General features: G+C 43.7%; 1 non-coding gene across 1 annotated transcript; it reads left to right on the forward strand.

Annotated features, from left to right (window-relative positions):
* Positions 1-72, forward strand: TRNAD-GUC. Its single transcript has one exon. It is a non-coding gene; the product is annotated as a tRNA-Asp (tRNA).
* Positions 73-7,466: the final 7,394 nt, after the last annotated feature.

Below are 7,466 nucleotides of genomic sequence, written 5' to 3' on the forward strand. Positions count from 1 at the left end.
GTCGTTGTAGTATAGTGGTAAGTATTCCCGCCTGTCACGCGGGTGACCCGGGTTCGATCCCCGGCAACAGCGCATTTTTTTTTGTTTGGCGGCCCACGACAGGCCAGGCCCATTCTTTTCGGTCGAGGCCGATCCACTGCGAGCGCCGTAGGCGCTGCGGCGCTTGCAGGGTTGCGAAGTAGGCCGGCCCAGCTATCTTTTTTTTTTAGGGTTAGCTACCTGCTGAAAAACAACATGTAAAGAAAAATTATAAAGTTCATTGAGGGAGAACAGGGAATCGAACTCACGAGAACCACGTGACTGAACACGACATAACCACTGCACCACCGTCAGCTACTTTTTAGCTTTCGTAAAATAGCCCTCATTGACCTTTCCTTCAGTATAAACATTAAACATATATACTATTATATACCCACTATAAATTATGTTTGAATAAAGAAAATATAAACGTGAAAACGCATTCATATAAAACATGAATTCAAAAGAAAAGTACACAAAAATAGAAAAAAAATTGTGAATTTGAAAAAAATTCATCTAATTAAAAAAAGTTCATCAAATTTGAAAAAAAGTTCACCAAAATTGAAAAGAGTTCACCGAAATTGAAATTTTTCATTGAATTTCAAAAAAAGTTCACCGTATTTGAAAGAAGTTTATCGAATTTGAAAAACAATTCACCAAAATTGAAATAGTTCATCGGATTTGAGAAAAGTTCACCATATTTGAAAAAAGTTCACCGAAATTTAAAAAAGTGCATCGACATTGAGAAAAGTTTATCTAATTTCATAAAAAGTTCATCAAATTTGATAAATAGTTCATGAATTTATAAAAACCTCATAAATTTAGAAAAAGGTACACGAAATTTATAAAACGGTGCATTAAAGAAAAAAAAAGAATGAGAAAAGAAAAAAGTATAAACCAAACTGAATAAGGAATATAAGAAGAGAAACGAACTTTTTGTGCACTAGCGTGGTGATGGCGAGGTGGTTAGTGCGTAGCGGTTGGATCAGAGAGGTTGAGCGGTCGAACTCTGCTGCGCGAGCACGTTTTGGCGTTTTCGGAAAATAGAGAAAAATACTCGAATCATTTTCGAAAAATAGAGAAAAATACTCGAATGGGCCGGCCCAGTGAGGGGCTCTGCAGGTGCCAGTTTGCAAAATACACGTTAATGGGCGCCTGCAGCGCCAAATAGGGTTTGCCGCGTCCGATGGCTCGTGCTCGCCTGGCCCGTCCGGGCCTATTTATCGTATGCATCCTCGAAAAGTATCCCGTTCGCTCTAGAGCCCTCCCAACACATTTTGTGTCGGGCTACAAATTTGTTGTTGCAAGGGCAAAGTATGCGCGTGCTTAAGGACTACTAGAATCTAGTCATTGCCCAAATGCTAATGATACTGCTGATTTTGATAAAAGAAACACTTTGCTTTTGGTCTGTGCGTGCTACTTTTGGTTTGTTGGTTTTGCAGCTATATTTGCTAGCTCAAATTTGGATGAACCAGCTTTACATTTGTAGACCAAATGAGTTAGTGTTATATGTTATATATGCGTTCATGTTGGTCTTTTTCTCCAACTGAGCCGGCAGAAGTTGCCTGATTTTTGGATTTGGCTCAGTTGATTTAATTGGGAAGGAAGAAGGAAGCGCAACGGGGCATGGTGTCCGCCTTTGGTGGCACCAGGGCAAGACGTCGGCAAGGCCTCGGCTAGGAACGAGCCATAGCCGCCGGAGGCGAGTTCAAAGGTTAATGGTTTGGGCTGCGGGCTCGCAGAGAAATTCTAGTGGTTTGTCTGTTTAGAGGGATGGCTAGGGTGGCACCAACACGATGGTGAGGAGAAAGGGTGGCGGAGGCAGGCGGTTCAACCGATGGTCATGGACAGGTTGAGCAAGAAGGTGAATAGGGGAGGACAGTAGGTGGAAGAAGGCCATCTGGTCATTGGCTGCTCATCGGGCGGTTCAAAAAAATCAATCCATCCAAATCTTTTTTTAATCGCCCGCCCTCTAGCAATCCACTTTTTCCTCATGGGTAACTGTGTCAAGATGATGTTTAGACCCCAATAAGGGTTGGACTATATATTTGTTTGTTTTGTTCTTCGAGTTGCATATATAGAACAGAAATAGAATTTAAGCTATTCTCGTCTTCACTAGAATCATTTATCCATCCAGATCTATGCTCATGCATTGTTGTTAATGTACTTACATTCTTCTTTCTGCATGGGCCATTGTCTACAACTCTTGGTTCCATCATCCCTAGTATCAATGATCATTGTCGAGACTATACACACCATTTTCTCGTTGGTCCTTTCTCATTTCATTCATTAGAGCAGCTGTAGCCCTCCGTGTAGGGTCGGCGGCACGAGGAGGGGTTGTCGGTGTCGTTCCTGATGTCAGAGTCTTCGGACGGGGATTGATTGTTCACGTGTTATGAAATTGGTCCTAATTTGGTAGGTATTTAAGAGGGATATTTTTTTAGAACAAAGGCTCAAGAAGAGCCCGACTTTGAATTAACAAAGTCATCAACTGGCCAGGATTACAAACTCGAAACCAACACAAGAAAGATAAGAAAATGGCAAGATACAAAGGCGCTGGAAAGCAGCTCACAAGCCTCATACACACCAAGCTAAAAAGATCGACGGGGAGAAACACAGCTCAGAGATGAAGAGCTCCTCCACGCGACCAGAACGCCATGGAAGAAGAAGAATGCCCACACTGGATCAACATGTCCAATGACAAAGAAGGGCACGCCGTCGCCTAATCACCAACAACCCTGACCCTACACATCCGCCCAGCTCCAATGTCAAAGAAGGCCCCTGCCTTCTCTCCTGGCTCGAAAGGCGCCGCACCATTGACAAGAGGAGCAGTTCACCCTAGAACCTGGAAGATAGTCGCCGGCAGGCTACATTTGAAAAGAAAACAAACTCACCCAACAAGTCACGAACACATCACCAAGAGCAGAGCACCGCCGAATCCCACGGACTGGTCACAAAAAGGAAGAGTTGCCGGAACAGAAAAAGACGAGCAACAGCTAGATCTCTCTAGAAGACATTGAGAACCGAAGTGCAGGCACCGAAAGAGGGGCTAATGCTCTCATGTGCACTGAGAAGGGTCGTCGAATGAGGGGAACCCGATCCCCTCACACCTAGGAGTATCCACAGGCCAGACAGGGCACCCCGCAGTAGACCGGAGAGGTCCCGAAATGAAGGAGTCATTTAGGAAGTCGCGGTCGTCGAGGGAGATCAGCTACAGCCGCCGCTGCACACGAAACACATCTTTGAGAAACCCCACGCCCACCATGCTCCCAAAACCGGCGCCTTCAGGAAGGACGTGACACCAAGGGCGCCGCCGCCGCCCAACAGCGTTGGGGATTTCTCCCGGGAGGCAAGGAGGGGAAGGGGGTAGAGGAACAGACCCGAGCGGCACCTCCAAGGAGGGGAACGGTGTTGGGGAACGTTGCGTGGGAAACAAAAGAATTCCTACGCTCACCAAGATCAACCTAGGAGATGAACATCTACGAGAGAAGAGATTGCATCTACATACCCTTGTAGATTGCTAAGCGGAAGCGTTAAGAAACGCGGTTGATGTAGTCGAACGTCTGATGTCTACTACACAACCTTCTTCTTGTAGACGTTGTTGGGCCTTCAAGTGCAGAGGTTTGTAGGACAGTAGCAAATTTCCCTCAAGTGGATGACCTAAGGTTTATCAATCTGTGGGAGGCGTAGGATGAAGATGGTCTCTCTCAAACAACCCTGGAACCAAATAACAAAGAGTCTCCTGTGTCCCCAACACACCCAATACAATGGTAAATTGTATAGGTGCACTAGTTCAGCGAAGAGATGGTGATACAAGTGCAATATGGATGGTAGATATGAGTATTTGTAATCTGAAAATATAAAGACAACAAGGTAACAAGTGGCAAAAGTGAGCGTAAACGGTATTGCAATGCTATGAAACAAGGCCTAGGCTTCATACTTTCACTAGTGCAAGTTCTCTCAACAATAATAACATAACTGGATCATATAACTATCCGTCAACATGCAACAAAGAGTCACTCCAAAGTCACTAATAGCGGAGAGCAAACGAAGAGATTATTGTAGGGTACGAAACCACCTCAAAGTTATCCTTTCTGATCGATCTATTCAAGAGTCCGTAGTAAAATAACACGAAGTTATTCTTTTTGTTTGATCTATCATAGAGTTCGTACTAGAATAACACCTTAAAACACAAATCAACCAAAACCCTAATGTTACCTAGATACTCCAATGTCACCTCAAGTATCCGTGGGCATGATTATACGATATGCATCACACAATCTCAGATTCATCTATTCAACCAACACAAAGTACTTCAAAGAGTGCCCCAAAATTTCTACCGGAGAGTCAAGACGAAAACGTGTGCCAACCCCTATGCATAAGTTCATTGAACCCGCAAGTTGATCACCAAAACATACATCAAGTAGATCACATGAATATCCCATTGTCACCACAGATAAGCACGTCAAGACATACATCAAGTGTTCTCAAATCCTTAAAGACTCAATCCGACAAGACAACTTTGATAACCCACAAGTATAGGGGATCGCAACGGTTTTTGAGGGTAGAGTATTCAACCCAAATTTATTGATTCGACACAAGGGGAGCCAAAGAATATTCTAAAGTATTAGCAGTTGAGTTGTCAATTCTACCACACCTGGATAACTTAATATCTTCAGCAAAGTAGTATGGAAGTAACAGTAACAGTAGCAAAAGTAACAGTAGCAGTTTTATAGTAATTGTAACAGTAGCAGCGGTAAAGTAAATAAGCAAAGCACAATATGTGAAAAGCTCGTAGGCGTTGGATCAGTGATGGATAATTATGTCGGATGTGATTCCTCATGTAATAGTTATAACATAGGGTGACACAGAACTAGCTCCAGTTCATCAATGTAATGTAGGCATGTATTTCGAATATAGTCATGTGTGCTTATGGAAAATAACTTGCATGACATCTTTTGTCCTACCCTCCCATGGCAGCGGAGTCCTAATGGAAACTAAGGGATATTAAGGCCTCCTTTTAATAGAGTACCGGACGAAAGCATTAGCACATAGTGAATACATGAACTCCTCAAACTATGGTCATCACCGAGAAGTATCCCGATTATTGTCACTTCAGGGTTGTCGGATCATAACACATAATAGGTGACTATAGACTTGCAAGATAGGATCAAGAACTCACATATATTCATGAAAACATAATAGGTTCAGATCTGAAAAATCATGGCACTCGGGCCCTAGTGACAAGCATTAAGCCTAGCAAAGTCGTAGCAACATCAATCTCAGAACATAGTGGATACTAGGGATCAAACCCTAACAAAACTAACTTGATTACATGGTAAATCTCATCCAACCCATCACCGTCCAGCAAGCCTACGATGGAATTACTCATGCACGGCGGTGAGCATCGTGAAATTGGTGATGGAGGATGGTTGATGATGACGACGGCGACGAATCCCCCTCTCTGGAGCCCCAAACGGACTCCAGATCAGCCCTCCCAAGAGAGATTAGGGCTTGGCGGCGGCTCCATATCGTAAAACGCGATGAAACTTCCTCTTTGATTTTTTTTCTCCGCAAAAGCAAACATATGGAGTTGGAGTTGAGGTCGGTGTACATCCAGGGGGCCCATGAGGCAGGGGGCGCGCCCTCGGGGAGGGGGCGCGCCCCCCACCCTCGTGGACAGGGTGTGGCCCCCCTGACGTTGATTCTTCCGCTAGTATTTTTTATTAATTCTGAAAAGTTGCTCCGTGGATTTTCAGGTCATTTCGAGAACTTTTATTTCTGCACAAAAATAACACCACGGCAGTTCTGCTGGAAACAGCATCAGTCCGGGTTAGTTCCATTCAAATCATGCAAGTTAGAGTCCAAAACAAGGGCAAAAGTGTTTGGAAAAGTAGATACGACGGAGATGTATCAAACTTCAAGGGGAAAACTCAATTCATCACAAGAGAGTAGAGGGGAAGAAACATCATAAGATCCAACTATAATAGCAAAGCTCGCGATACATCAAGATCGTATCACCTCAAGAACACGAGAGAGAGAGAGAGATCAAACACATAGCTACTCGTACATACCCTCAACCCCGAGGGTGAACTACTCCCTCCTTGTCATGGAGAGCGCCGGGATGATGAAGATGGCCACCGGTGAGGGATCCCCCCTCCGGCAGGGTGCCGGAACAGGGTATCGATTGGTTTTTGGTGGCTACAGAGGCTTGCGGCGGTGGAACTTCCAATCTATTATGCTCCTCGATGTTTTTAGGGTATATGGACATATATAGGTGAAAGAAGTCGATCAAGGGAGCCACGAGGGGCCCACGACGGTGGGGGCGCGCCCAGGGGTAGGGCGCGGCCCTGACCCTCGTGGCCACCTCGAAGCTTCCCTGAAGTATACTCCAAGTCTCCTGGATTGCTTCGTTCCAAAAATGACTCTCCCGAAGGTTTCATTCCGTTTGGACTCCGTTTAATATTCCTTTTCTTCAAAACATTGAAATAGTCAAGAAAACAGCAATTTGGGCTAGGCCTCCGGTTAGTAGGTTAGTCCCAAAAATGATATAAAAGTGTAGAGTAAAGCCCATAAACATCCAAAACGGGTAATCTAATAGCAAGGAACAATCAAAAATTATAGATACGTTGGAGACGTATCAAGCATCCCCAAGCTTAATTCCTACTCGTCCTCGAGTAGGTAAATGATAAAACAGAATTTTAGATGTGGAATTCTACCTAGAATATTTCCCAATGTAATTTTTTTTATTGTGGCATGAATGTTCAGATCCAAATGATTCAAAATAAAAGTTCATATTGACATAACAAATAGTAATACTTCAAGCATACTAACAAGTAATCATGTCTTCTCAAAATAACATGGCCAAAAAAAGTTTATCCCTACAAAATCATATAGTTAGGCTATGCTTCATTTTCGTCACATAAAATACTCCCATCATGCACAACCCGGGTTTCATACAAGCAATTGGTTCATACTTTTTAACGCACTTCAGCCTTTTTCAACTCTCACGCAATACATGAGCGTAAGCCATGGATATAGCACTATGGGTGGAATAGAATATGATGATGGAGGTTGTGTGGAGAAGACAAAAAAGGAGAAAGTCTCACATTGACGAGGCTAATCAACGGGCTATGGAGATGTCCATCAATTGATGTCAATATGAGGAGTAGGGATTGCCATGCAACGGATGCACTAGAGCTATAAATGTATGAAAGCTCAACAAAAGAAACTAAGTGGGTATGCATCCAACTTGCTTGCTCATGAAGACCTAGGGCATTTTGAGGAAGCCCATCATTGGAATATACAAGCCAAGTTCTATAATGAAAAATTCCCACTAGTATATGAAAGTGACAACATAGGAGCCTCTCTATATGAAGAACATGGTGCTACTTTGAAGCACAAGTGTGGAAAAAGATAGTAACATTGCCCCCCCCCCCCCTTTTTGG

The sequence above is a fragment of the Triticum dicoccoides genome, chromosome 4A, assembly GCF_002162155.2.
Source record: "Triticum dicoccoides isolate Atlit2015 ecotype Zavitan chromosome 4A, WEW_v2.0, whole genome shotgun sequence".
Classification (NCBI taxonomy): Eukaryota; Viridiplantae; Streptophyta; class Magnoliopsida; order Poales; family Poaceae; genus Triticum; species Triticum dicoccoides.